Source organism: Saccostrea echinata, unplaced genomic scaffold (assembly GCF_033153115.1).
Source record: "Saccostrea echinata isolate AGI-Se365-2 ecotype Australia unplaced genomic scaffold, CSIRO_AGI_Sech_v1 ptg000064l, whole genome shotgun sequence".
NCBI lineage: Eukaryota > Metazoa > Mollusca > Bivalvia > Ostreida > Ostreidae > Saccostrea > Saccostrea echinata.
In genome coordinates this window covers 6011834-6025987 of record NW_026889813.1, presented here as the reverse complement: position 1 = coordinate 6025987, position 14154 = coordinate 6011834, and the positions used below count along the sequence as shown (strand labels likewise).

The 14154-nt window shown below is 32.3% G+C and overlaps 1 long non-coding RNA gene across 1 annotated transcript in view; it reads right to left on the bottom strand.

Moving 5' to 3' along the window:
• The window catches only part of LOC133175949 (uncharacterized), a 37122-nt gene extending 27075 nt beyond the window's left edge, over nucleotides 1–10047 (bottom strand). The window contains exon 1 of the long non-coding RNA XR_009719357.1: nucleotides 9991–10047. This is a non-coding gene — a long non-coding RNA (uncharacterized LOC133175949). The remainder of the gene's footprint in view (nucleotides 1–9990) is intronic.
• Between the last annotated feature and the right edge of the window lie 4107 nt (nucleotides 10048–14154).

The following is a 14154-nucleotide window of genomic DNA, read 5'->3' as shown; positions in this document are numbered from 1 at the left end:
TTACGTATGGAAGATAAGTATGTTGTCCTCTAACATTTAATGTATAGGACTCTTGTTGAATCAAAACTTTATTTTTGTGAAAAACACAGGGCCAAATTTGATGGTTCGTGGCTTTAGCTCTTTATATACCAGCTGTTAGCAATTAATACTATTCTGAACTGATTTATATTTAATTAATGCACAGTATTAGCTGAATTCTTTGACCTTCATAATAGACATGTGTTTTATTTGGGGTAAACACACGCTAATTATTGATGCTATTGTTTGGAGGTCACAGGTAACTGCCTTCAAACTGACTTCACGGCCAGTGTTTTTACAACAATTATCACTACTGCAAGATAGGTGTGAAAAATAAGTTCCTTGACAAAATTAAAATCCGGATAAACAAGTCATTTTTCAATGAAATATTACGTTTTGTAGTAGAAATTGACAGTACAGATCCAGAACACAAATTTCCCGATTAATGGGACAGAATAACGTGGAAAATATCGGTTCCAAAAACAAGAAAAAAAAACAGAAGTCTCTGATGAGACTGTAGCTCTAGTGGTCTGTACGTATAACAAAGGAAAAGTAGCACTTGGATATGAAACTTTGCAACATGCAACAACAAATAGAATCATGTATCTTAATGTAGTCTTCTTCTGTGCCAAGTTATATTGAAATCAAACAAAACTGTAGAAGGAGTGATTTTGAAAGTATTTCACAGAAATTCCTATTTTTTGTAACCAGGACAACACCATTCAGTGAAATCAAAAACCAATGCACTAAATTATGTATCTACCGGTAAGTGTAGTCTACTTGTGTGCCAAGTTATATTGAAACCAGACCAAAACTGTAGGAGGAGTAGCGTTTTAAAGGAATTTCACAGAAATTTCTATTTTTAGTAACCATGGCAACACTGTTCATTGAAATCAAAAACCGATGCACTAAATGATGTATCTTAGTGTAGTCTACTTGTGTGCCAAGTTATATTAAAATCAGACCAAAACTGTAAGAGGAGTAGCGTTTTAAAGGAATTTCACAGAAATTTCTATTTTTAGTAACCATGGCAACACTGTTCATTGAAATCAAAAACTGATGCACTAAATTATGTATCTCAGTGTAGTCTACTTGTGTAAAACTGTAGGAGGGGTAGCGTTTTGAAAAATTGTTTACAGACTGACACATGGACAGACAGCTAGACAGACAGACGGACAGACGAAGGACACCTTTCTATAGCATATTAAGCTCTTCTGGTCTCTGACGTAGAGCTAAATAATCATCCGGAGGGTGAAGCGTGCGGATTATTGGCATCCGGATTACTGATGCGCCACTGTACAATAAAGCCTTGATTAGACATGATATAGAAGCATCCTCACATAATGTAGATTCAAGTCTGTTCAAATCTTGACCCCCGGAGGTAGGACGGGGCACAATGGGGATCACAGTTTTACATAGGAATACAAAGGAAAACCTTTAAAGTCTTCTCAAGAAAGCCACACTTAGTCATACTGATATGGAAGCATCCTCAAGTAGTGTAGATTCAAGTTGGTTCAAATCATGACCCCCATGGGGTAGGGTGGGGCTACAATAAGTTAAGTTTTACATTGAATTTTAGCCTTAAGGGAAAATCTTTAAAAGTCTTCTCAAGAACCACTGGGCCAGAAAAGCTGAAACTTTATGTGGAAGCATCTTTAATGATAGTGTTGATTCTAAATTGTTCAAATCATGACTCCTGGGGGTATGGATGGGGCCATAATAGGGAATCCAAGTTTTACATTAAAATATAATAGAAAAAAACTTTAAAAATCTTCTTCTTAAGAACCACAGGGCCAAAAAGCTGACACTTACTTAAAAGCTTTCTGAGGTAGTGTAAATTCTAAATTGTTCAAATCATGACTTCTGGGGGTTGGGTGGGTCCACTATGACAATAAGTATTACAAGGGGGGAAATCTAGTGAAGAACATCATGCATCTCTCACTGCATTTGACAAGGACTTCAGCAAATGTAAACAAGATGGCATGGTTTGCTTTATGAGTTTGTATCATGTGATAATCGTATGATGTAATAAAACAATACTGAATAATTGCTGTTTTTGAGGTCAATACAATCCTCTCAGACAAGTGTGTCTAAAGACTGAACTTGTCAAGTCACAAAACGATCTGGATAGAGACAAACAGACAAATGTTATTATTATACCTCATATAAATAATAACAAGTAAAACAGAATTCGATTGGCCAAAAAGCTCACGTGACCGTCCTGTTCTCCTTGCAAACAAAAGGTGTTTCACAATTGTGACATCACAATGAGGCAACTGAAACTGAGATGGTAAATACCGATAAAAGATTGTTCACATCGTTGACTGACTTTGTATAATCACATAGATGTGTGCACCTGTCATTGTCAGATATATGCTTAAAATCTGCGTAAACATTGGTACAAAAAAAGCATTTGTATGCTTCCGGTTCAGGTTAAATCATGTGATATCTTTAAACTAGGGAAGGCAATCTGATTAATTTTTGTAACAAGTTATTCGTAAATTGCTGACCGGGTAACCTGCATGGCTACATTGCCAACATACGGAATGAATCCTATCATTAAATCAGGTCCGTAGGACAGTATTATTTTAACAATACAATGTTCTATCTAGATTGCCCCAGGATGTGGGGAAACTGAAACTTTTTTTTTTGCAACAAATTCAAATGCTTAGTAGTATGATGAAGAAAACATTTCTTTTCTTTTCCTTTTGACATTTTAGAGCACACAAAATGACACAATTTAAAGTTTACATAGTGGGATTCATTAAACTATTTAAACCTCCACTCCTACCACCACTATGGGCTGGATGGTTGTATGTTCATTCACCCTAAAATTTGTTCGCCCTTGACTCTGTTCGCCCTAATTCTTGTTCGCCCAGAGTCCGATCGCCCTAAAACCTGTTCGCACAGGGTCCATTCACCTTATTTATATTGCAGAAAGTTGAATAATAAATCAATGGATTTTTTTAAATAAATTATATGTACATTGGTAAATAAAATGCACACAGGAGACAACAGATGTATGCATGTAGTCACACTGACTAAATACCTGTCCTATCAATGACCCAGCAAACCAACAGAAATTAACGTCTCCGTCCTTTGTTTTCAAAACATAACGTAGATTGTAAAAAAAACGGATATGATCCCCTAAATTACAGTTACATTATTAAGAATAATTAAACCAATTAAGCATAAAAAGCATTAAATAATATCAAATTTGAATTATTTAATTAAGATTACAGTAAATTAAAAAAATACTGTAGCAACATTTAAGAAAAAAAAACCGCATCGTAAAATACTGAATAAAATTAATAATAAATGTTAATATTTACTATATACTGTTTATATATAAGAGGGCCAGATATAGGGCGAACAAGAATAATGGCGAAGGACCCTGCGCGAACGGACTCATGCAAACAGGTAGATAGGGCGAACGAACCTGATACCGGGCTGGATCCGTGTGTGTTTAATGAGGTGTTTAAATACAAAAAAGTTATACAGTCATAATTCAGTGAACCACCAACGTTGTCACGCCAACCCAAGTCATTTCTTCCTTACCTTCGATTCTCACATGGCATACCCATAATAAAGCCATGATCACTGATGATGGCAGCATTCAATAGGGTCGAAGTTTCCACGTAACAGACATCTTGCGCGTTGCAAGTTTGCAGCAATTTAAACTAATTGATGTACTTATTCAAATACAGGTAGTATTTTACTTTCGACCTAAATGCAAAAAATTAAATTAGCAAGGAAGATACAATAGGCATCTGAATTTTTGCGGCATCTTTCAAACGCGTCCCCAGTATTTTCGAACTTCGAACCCGATGCAGAGTGTTATGGGTAGGCAAACCCGGGCCGGGGCAAATTGAAAACCCGGGTTTTTCGAGATTTTTCAATTTTCTGCGTAAACACTTTATCAGTCGAAATGAAATTTTCAGATTAAGTTTCTCATGGGATGAAAAGTATTCGCTTTAAAAAGTGCACTGTAATATGCAAGATTTTCGATTTTCTGAGCGATTATAATTATTTCCAAGTTGGTAGGCAGAGTCAGACCATAATTTTATGATATTTTTGATCGTTGCAGCGATTAACAAAGAAACTGTTGAATTATTCTGGTGTTTCATATCGTAATTTGATGATAAATAACATTTTCTTCCATAATAAAAGCTATTATTCTGCAGAAATTCACTTTTTAGAAGACCTGGGGCAGTAGAACCGGATGCGATCACCCAGGACAAATCTGAAAATTGCGAAAGAATGTTCTACATATTCATTATGCTGTTTAGAGATTGTGGCATTAATCAACTCTTACAATCTCTATATTAATGACATATTATTTGTGTGTGTTCTATTATCTTTTCTCCTATGATTCAAATAATTTTTTTTCTTGTTTGTGACATATGCGGCAACCTTATTTCTGATTTGATATTAAGATCTATCTAATAATTGTGTCTTTTATTAATTTTCAATCTAAAGTTGAAAATGATTACATGACAAATTGACATATACAAATTTAAATTGAAAAATTTTAAATTTTTGCAGAGGACAATTGTATACTAACTAAGAGTCCCTGGTGTGGCTTATAAAAAGATAAAAATTAGTGTCATTTCCAAAAACCACAGTTAAGGAAACGACAGACATTGTCCAAGATAGACAAAGTATAGTTGGACAGGGCATATGGGGAAGGCAATAAGCTGATGTCTGGGAAAACTTTATTAAAATAATAAATTATTATCAACACAATACATTCATTCATTCATCATTTCTCCCATGGAACGCTGCACGCTGGTGCGATCGGAAAAGAAAAAAATACAACTGTACCTTAAAAAGGGTTTAAGTCTACAATGTGGTTGTTTCTGTAAATGCGGATCCAAGTTCCCGAGTTAGAGGGGGCGTTATATTAGATAACAATTAAGAGGTCTGGGTATCTTCGAGGTCCCAAGTAGGTCAAGATCAAGTTTTTCCTGTTGGGGTGGGGGCTAGGGAGCACAGCCCTGTAAGTTTCTGAGGATTGTCAATTAGTAGACCTTATTTTGACACATAAATATGATAAATGGCTGTATTTTTAATTTTTTGCATTGATATACAACAATGAAATCTGTCTCACTCTGATATATATTTGTTCTCCGTTTTAGTGGGGCGCACACTGAGAGCGCCTCAGCTTAAATCTGCGCCTGTTCTGCGGTGTAATTTGTGTCCTGTATTTCTCAAAATAAAAGAAAAAAATAGAGTGCGTTTAATGCAGTACAACGATGCTAACAATGCCCACCACTTTGAACGTTTTTAGAAGACGTAGAATAAAAAAAATATCAAAGAAAAAAATGCCCTAAATCCAAATATATCCTAGCCCAAAAAAAAGATGATTTTCAGGTCAAATAATTCAAGAAAATACATGTACTCCATTTCTGTCAAGTTCCTGCCTTCGGTACAAGTAACCAAACTGAAAAAGTGCAGCTATCTGCGAATGTCTTATTTTCCTAATATTTCAGAGAGTTAATGTCTTTGTCACATGCATCATGTGGCTCATTCAAGTAAGTTATTTATAGTTGAAAAAAATATTCTCAAAGACGCAAACAATTAAATACCGCACATGGAAAGGTAGATGGGGGTGTCAGAATTTTGCCGGGGGAGGCACATCATCTGTAATAAATGCCAGACTCGATTTTTTTTTTAACCAACGGAAAAAAAACATAGCAACTTGCATAGGCAATCCTGAAAATCCTATTCGGGAGGGGGGGGGGGGTTGTGGGGTTGTTCCTGATATTCAATTTTCTACAGATATTGGTAGATGACTCTCCTTACCTTTTTAAGGGGGTCCGTCTTTCCTAGGGTGGGTCAAACGTACTTTTTCGTTACCTTTACATAGAAATGTATTAAGTCTGAACATTCCATGAGAGGCCCGAACCCCTCCCCTTCCCCTATAGACCACCCATGAGTGTGGATTCATTTGTTTTTGCATTTAAAGCTACTCAATCCTTCTTACGTCCCTGTTGGAAGAGTTAGGACCATGAAGAAAAGATACTTTTCGACGAGAAAACATCTTATGCAAAACATCCTCCCCTCCCATATTTTTTGCACTACTATTTTGTTATATATATCATCCATTTACGGAATTCTTCTTAGAAAAAAAACCCATAGTTGATCATCCCTTATTATTATCCGTACATATTATGCAACTAATTCACACATTATTCATGTACGTACTTGCAATCAAAAAATGCTAATCAGTAGGTATACATTATGATCATTTACACAGCTTTTTGTACATGTGGTATTTTTATAGAGTTTTTTTACAGCTAAATTCAATTTATACTATTGTATTTAAGCTATAATTTCAGAATAGATGGTATGTAATTGAAGTCTGAATGTAATTGAAACCTGAAAGAAAATTCAATTGTCATCAGACTACATACAAAGTATTAATTTATTAAATGTTTACTATCTTCTATCAAAAATATCTCCCTCACAATACTTAGAGTAGTCCAAAACCCCTGATGTGCCTTACTTTTGCAATCCCGAAAACATTCTCTTTTATCAAACTTGTTGTCCCAAGATTTATGACCTTTACTGCAGTGCTAGTCTAAAACGTAGGGTAAAATGATATTTCGCATGTGTGTTTGCAAAGGAACGTGATGTGGATAAAATTAAGCTGAGAGGGAAAAACGAGATGACCTAAGAATCCGATTTTCCCTGGTGTACACAATTTACTGCCTCTAGCTAGAAAAATCAAAATCTATAATGATATCGAAAAAAGCTATTTTTTCTTTTCATCTTAATGTAGAAACTTCTTTACACTCTTCTGTAGATCCTCACAAATTAAATAATTTTCAATAAGTATACATTACTAAGACATGTACTAATCGAAATTTGTCAGTGACAAACTCTTCTCAAATGCAGATCTTAAAGTACCAAATAAATGAGCAATTAATAATTCCATTGAAAGAGTATTAAAGTATGTAATGATGTACATGTAATATATAAATGTTCAAATTCGGAAATAACACTGTCATGTATGTAACTTTTGTCTGTATTTCCAAACCGATACATCTTTAATTGTACTATTTGTCTATCTCCATTCTCAGGCATGCTATAAAACCTGTTTTGAATTGTCACCACTGTTTATGTTTATCTCTGTATATAATTGTAAAATTGTGATGAGATTAATAAATTCAGTTAAGACATTGTATTTTTTACTTTTTTTCTTGTTTCTTTTTCTACAATGTACTAAATATTGTTTCATTTTATAGGGATATTAATGAGATGGAAAAGACTATACTTAGATAATTTAAATTCTCAAATGTTAAATTTCAATCAATTCAGATGTTCATTAGATTTTCGCATTACAAAACTCGAGCATTTTGACTGTTGCTGAAATGAGTTAATCACATTATGCTACATGTATATGTCCACCAAAATCCACTTACACTATATAATTGTTAATTAAATAACTTGTTTTTGGTATATTCTCTGTTTTAGATATAAATAAATGAAGAAAAATGTATATACCGCCTTATTTTGAGCAAATTACCGGGTACTTCACACTTTACACAAGTAAAGATAGAAGATAATGCATTGTATATATGTTGATAACACAGGTACTTTTGGTTTGGTCAGGACCCCCCCCCCCCCCATTATTTAACCCTGAGGCTTATTTGAGATTTCTTTACAAATTATAATTATTACGCTTATTTATCATGTATTTCATTGGAAAAATAGTGGGAAAAACGCCAAATAATCGTTCCAGACAAAAAATATCCCATTTAAATTATATATTTTTCCTAACCTTTTTTTTTCTTAAACAAATAAGAGAATACATGTACACTCTAAAAGCAAACAAAAAAGTTATTATGCAAACAGGTTCCTTATATTTATGACAATGGAGGAATAATATATCAGCTCTAAAATTTTAGATCCACCTCCGCTTCTTACAATACTGTTGAGTGTGAGTCATCATCCTATATTCATTGAATTTGCGGCTAGGAGAAATTTCACGTGTTCACGTTCGGCACTCCTTGGAAAGTGGTTTCCAGCTGTGCCTTATTACCAGATGATTGACATAATATCTTTTATGTCTTGAGTTCTTGAATCTATCTAGTTTCAAGCACTCTAAAGCTCTCGTAATTTTGAGGTAATTAAAAGTTAGGGGCTTGGAATGGATAATCTTGAGTTTAACCGATCAGAAATCTATCAAAAAGATGTTTAGCTTTTTAAAAAAAGATGTGTCTATATCTAATATTCGTCAATAAACAAAGTTAACATGAACATTCATAATACAAATATCAGTGTATTATACTGAACACTTATATTATCCACCCCTGATCGTAGAGATGGGGTCAATTATATACCAAAGTAATTAAATTACTTTGTCAAATTTTTCAGTTCAGATAACTGCAATTCACAAATTTATTTAATTAAATTATATACTTTGCAAAAGAAATAAATTATTCTAAAAATTACATTTTATAAATTTTAATTCTTTTAACAGTGGTTTATTGGAAGAAATGCTCTTGTGAACTGTATTCGATAGCGAAGATATAGATCATATTTCAATGTTCTGTTCTGTTCTATTTCCAAATCATAATTTTTTTCAAAGCATTTAATCATAGTTAGATGCAATTGTTAACTAGGTCATTCTTTTGGCAATGTTCGGGAATGTAGAATCTTTTCAGCTTAACTTACTTTGTCATATAATTTTCTGATCCAGCATATATGTACCTGGAACTCTCATCTTTGAAGTTTTATGGAGCAGATAACACAAACTTTTTTTCCCGGAAATCAGCCATATATCTAAGAAATTTATGTTTCATTGAGATGGCTTGAATAAATATGGAAATTTTGTAAGATGACAAATATGTCACAAAATGTGTGAGAAAAAAAATTGTAGACTATATAATTTATATTTTAAAGAATTTAGTATTCATGTCATTTCTTTGAAAATTAGTTAATAAAAACAATATATCATTCCTGGATTTAAAAAAAATGTTTGTGATATTCATCCTTCAACATTAAGCTTGGGTGTTTGTACTTATGTTAATCTAGAGAACTCTTAATTACCCCAAATCCCTGAATAGAACATTATCATGGGTGTAAATGTGGAAACGTCAGTGATTAGGTTATTTATAATGCAGACACTTATACAAAAAGTTCTAACAACCACTACAGAAGATTAAACATATGTTTGTTCTTGAAAAGTATACTTTTTTCCCAACTAAGGATAAAACTGATTTATACCTATATACATTTGTTGATGAATACTAAGTAAAATGTGCACAGAAAAATGGAAGAAAGAAGAATTCTACTTATTTCATTGTTATATTAGACTAAATGTAATTGAAAAGTCATTTTAATGTTATAGTAATAACATGTTATTTGCAATATAATTACATATATTTGTCATTAAATTACAATTACTTTTAATTGAAAAAAAATGATCAACTATGAAAAAAAACTTCCGATTAGTTGAAAGTTTGTACTTTATCACACACTCAATTTCAATACGTTTTTCAATTACCCCTTCCATACTTGATTGATAACGCAAAAGTTCCTTAAAACATATACATGGTCACTTTTATAACATAATGTAGAGAGTAGAAGTTTCTGATTAGAAAGTCATACCATTCTAGCAAATTAGTGCTCAAAATTTTGATACGATGAATATCTTTTCGAAGGATAAAGTGGTTGTGTTCTCAATAATGAGAAGGAGAGTACATGTTATGTTCATAATTTATGGAAGGCCAACATTTTAAATATAATACACCCTCAGTAATATTCACATGTATTATATAGTACTAGTATTTTTAGTATTAGTAAATGTATATTAGTATTTTCCTAATTTTTAATTTTATTTCACCACAAATTATTTCTGCATTCAAAATTATTTTAGTTATTCCGTTATAAATTCCGTTATATTCCGTTTAAATTTAGTCAAATGCTGAATATATTTTCTGACTTCTTAATTAATCTACTTACGCGTGAATTTTCCTCATGTCTGAAATTGAAGCGTTTGGAGTTTTCCGCTGCCATCCTGTAAATCAGAAATTGAAAGAAACTTAAACTGGCATACATCTACAATAACAAATTTAGAAATATATAAATAAAATGCATTTAATATGTACAATAATAATTTGAAATAATATTTTAAAAAAAACACATGCATGTCATTATATTCTTGTTTAAGACTAATTGACAAGGTTAAATGAAGAGGATACTTAAAACTTTTAAGGCGATAATCATGATACACGCACTAGAAAAAAATTCTAGAATAGATTAACAAATCCTTAGTAAAACCTTTAATATAATTCTTTCTGGGATCATATTGTTACAGGAAAGCAAAGTATTTGATGTTCCCAGAGTAAGTAAGAACTTTACCTTGTGAAGAATAAGTCCAAGTGAAAGTCAATCTCCTAGAAAAAACACTTTAACCACCAGATCACAAGACACAGATAATTTTCGAACAATTTTTTACAATTAAAGATAAAAAGCATGCACAAATTAAAGATATATGTAAACTAATGAAAAAAAATGTTTGAAAATGAATTAGAATATCGCAGAAAATAAAACAAGAAAAATTGTTTGTAAACAATTATTCCCGAATTTGATGCAGCGAAAATGAAGCAAGACTATCTCAAACGACAAAATCGTTCGAAAGAATTTGTGTCAGTTTCACAGCTCTGAATCTGACTAGGTGTAAGGGGCTCATAAAGGGTTTACTGAAAAAAAAGAATTTAAAATATACAGCGATTTTTTTTTTTACAAAGCATATTGATCTTTTGATGTATTTCTAATGAACATAATATTCAGCTGTAAAACCTCGAAATTAAGGAATGGATGCAAATATTAGCAAAGCATAACATAAAATATCAAAAATTTTCTAAGTGCAGAGTTTCTCTCTCTCTCTCTCTCTGACCTAAATGCTACATACATTCTTTAAGATTTACGGTTACACAAAATATCGTAAGAATATAAAAGTTTAACATTGTTCAGCCACTTTTTTTCTGAGTGGAAAAAGAATGAGCTTGAATTATGGTTATAATCTTTTAATATTCCAGTGAAGATTGTAAATGGTAGAAATGATGAATAATTTTAGTTTATATGTATATTATGTATAGATATTTTTCATGTATAATGGAGAGTTTATAATGCTTACTGTAATTGTTGGTGTTGAGGAGTCGGACAGATGGACACTAGGGGTTCCACCCCCCGTAGACTTTCGCTATGCGTGCATAATTATGTTAATTTTGTGTATACTGATGGGCCGTATGACTTAAAGTTGTGTAATAAAGAAAGAATTCTCATTATCAAACATTGATAATTGATACTGAACAATTTTATGAGTTATGGGAGACATAATGGAAAAGAAACCTGGATATAGAGAATAATGTTTTCCCTTTACACTGTGTTTAATGTCTAATGAAAATATCTCACTTTATTCATGTATCATATTCTAACTCTTTCATGGCACTTGATCCCCACCCCTGTTTTTAGAGGTCCCTGTTGTAAATGGACTTTTGATAATGCTTACTGTTCGTTATCTTTACATTTCATTTCAGTTAAAGCATCAAGAAAAAGGGTGGGAAAAACACAGAAAGAAAACAAAATATATATGATACGAGAGACACGTGCTCAGCTCGAATTTTCTCTCCTTGTAATAGAATCAGCGACAATAAAGTTAGAAGTACTTTAGCATTCTTTTATTCATAATTAGAAACCGCGTCTAGATATCGTGTACACTTGTAAAACACAATCAACGATCGGACAGTAGGGTTTCACTTGGGGTCTTGAATTGACTTGAAACATCTTTCTTGAAACAAAATGTCTAAAATTGAAATTATGTGGGTTTGTGGATGTCCCTCTGTAAATAACTTTTTTTTTACACAAAGAACAATACTTCCTTGTGTAAACCAGCTATGGGCACTACACTTGTTTCTATATAATGTATAGAATATGTTAAACTGTACCAAAGTTGATTTATAATTTGAAAATATTGCAACAATTATTAATTAAACTTCTTAATTTTATACATGAAGTATATAATCCCGAGAAAAGTTTATTTCTTTGGTTAAACACCCAAATCTCTGGTCAATACTTTTCGGCCAAAAATTGGACCTATTACTTTTTTATGAATTAGGCATATCTTTATTTCAAACTAAATTGAAGAGCCAGTGGTCAGTACTTTACAAAAATGTAAACTTCAGTATCTTTTTTTATTATTCATTTATTTATTTATTTAATTTGACAAAAACCACATGTGGCGCAAGTCATACATACAGTAAACAAATATATAGTCACACAGATTTTCTGATATTAAATGCATCACGTATGAAGTTACAAATGTTGATTTAACATCTGCTGGATTAAGAATTTCATAAGATATACATGTATTGTTAAAAAGTGTACAAAATTCACTTCTTAGTTGTTCATAAAGTGGACATACAAATAAAAAATGATGTTCGTCTTCAACAACAGTTTGACAATTAATACAATATCTTTCATCTCTTGGTATAATTGGATTTTGCCAACATGTTTTTTCCATTTCCTGCAAGTTTTTCATCGTCTAAATATGCATGTTGTAAAAGCAAGTTTGAGTTCTCTTGATCTGAAACAATTTTCTGTAATCTGTAATAATATCTAAATAATAATTTATATATTCTGAAAATAATGGGAAGTGCACCAAACGCTACTCTAACTGCTAAATTAGAAGCTTTATTATGGACACCTAAAATGTCTTTCAAGATGAAATTTTAAATTTTTTCGAATGGAGTTTTATCAAAGTCTTTTGTCATTTCTTTAAAATCACTTATCCAGATTTCCTAAACATAAGTCAATTATTTGCAAATATTTTTTTTTCAAAGAAACGTTGCATATTTTTGGGGTGCACGCTTTTAAAACCCCTTTGAAAGGCTTAGATGACTAAAGACAACACTAAAATTGTGTTTTTATTCCTGATAAATATGATTCATTAATACACTCAGGTGACCAATATCTATCCATTCTCCTTTTTTGCTCTTCACCACGGGTTGTATGTAATTTTTTGAACATTTTCAGCCTCCTCTTTGAATTACCCATACCTTTGTCAACCACATTTTGTATATTACATCTATAGACATAGGGAAACAGCAGCTTTGGATGTCATGGCACTGAGGCTTTATGGATGCGTGCAACCAAAAATCATAGAAAAATCATGCTTTAAAATGTTCTCCTTACTCCCGGACATCTGGAAGGAAAACTGTTTTATTATTATGAAAAGCACAGAGACCCCTGCATAAATTGTAACATTCATAATACTGGGTCCAGGTCTCAGGGTCGAGGATGGGTGGGGTAAGTGATGATATACTGAAAATACATCCTTAAAAATCATTTTCTTTGCATAATATGGACTTTCTAAACCTTTTTGCACATGTACAGAACATTACCAATCACAATCAAAAAGATGATTTGGCTCTTACAAAAAGTAAGGGAAGTTCAGGGAACCAAGTTTTTTGAGAAAAATGACACTTTTTGACCCCCAATCCCCAGGGTGAAAATTGAAATTTAAAAATCTTAAATTCAGGCAAATGTGTGAATTCGATTTTAAAAGGGTACATTATCAGGGGAAAATAACACCTGAAAAAATCCTTGACTAGCCCCACAAAAAGAGGAAAAGTTTCATCTTTAAAGGACCAAAAGTAAAAATATTCTTTTATTTTTTTTTTCTATGGCCCTGACATAAATAAATCAATCAACTGTTGAGGCTTCCAAAACTCGGAGATTAAGCATTGCCTTTTGAAATAACAAAAACATATGGTGCTGAGTACTGTTAGTAAATCCAACTTATTCTCTAATGTACAAAGATAGGGTATTTTTCCTATCATTTTTATTTTTTATTACTTACAAATCCATCTGATCATTTTAAACTATGAAAGAACTTATACCTATTAAATATTTTATATAAGTCTCTTATTAGTCCCCTACCGGTGAAACCGGAGGGGACAATAGGTTTCCTCTGAGTCTGTCTGTCCGTCTGTCTGACTGTCTGTCCGTCTGTCTGTCTGTCAATCTGTCCCACTTGGTTTTCCGCACTTTTATTCTAAACGCTTGCAGATATTGAGATGATTTTTGGTATGTGAGTGTATCTTGATGAGTTACAGATCAAGT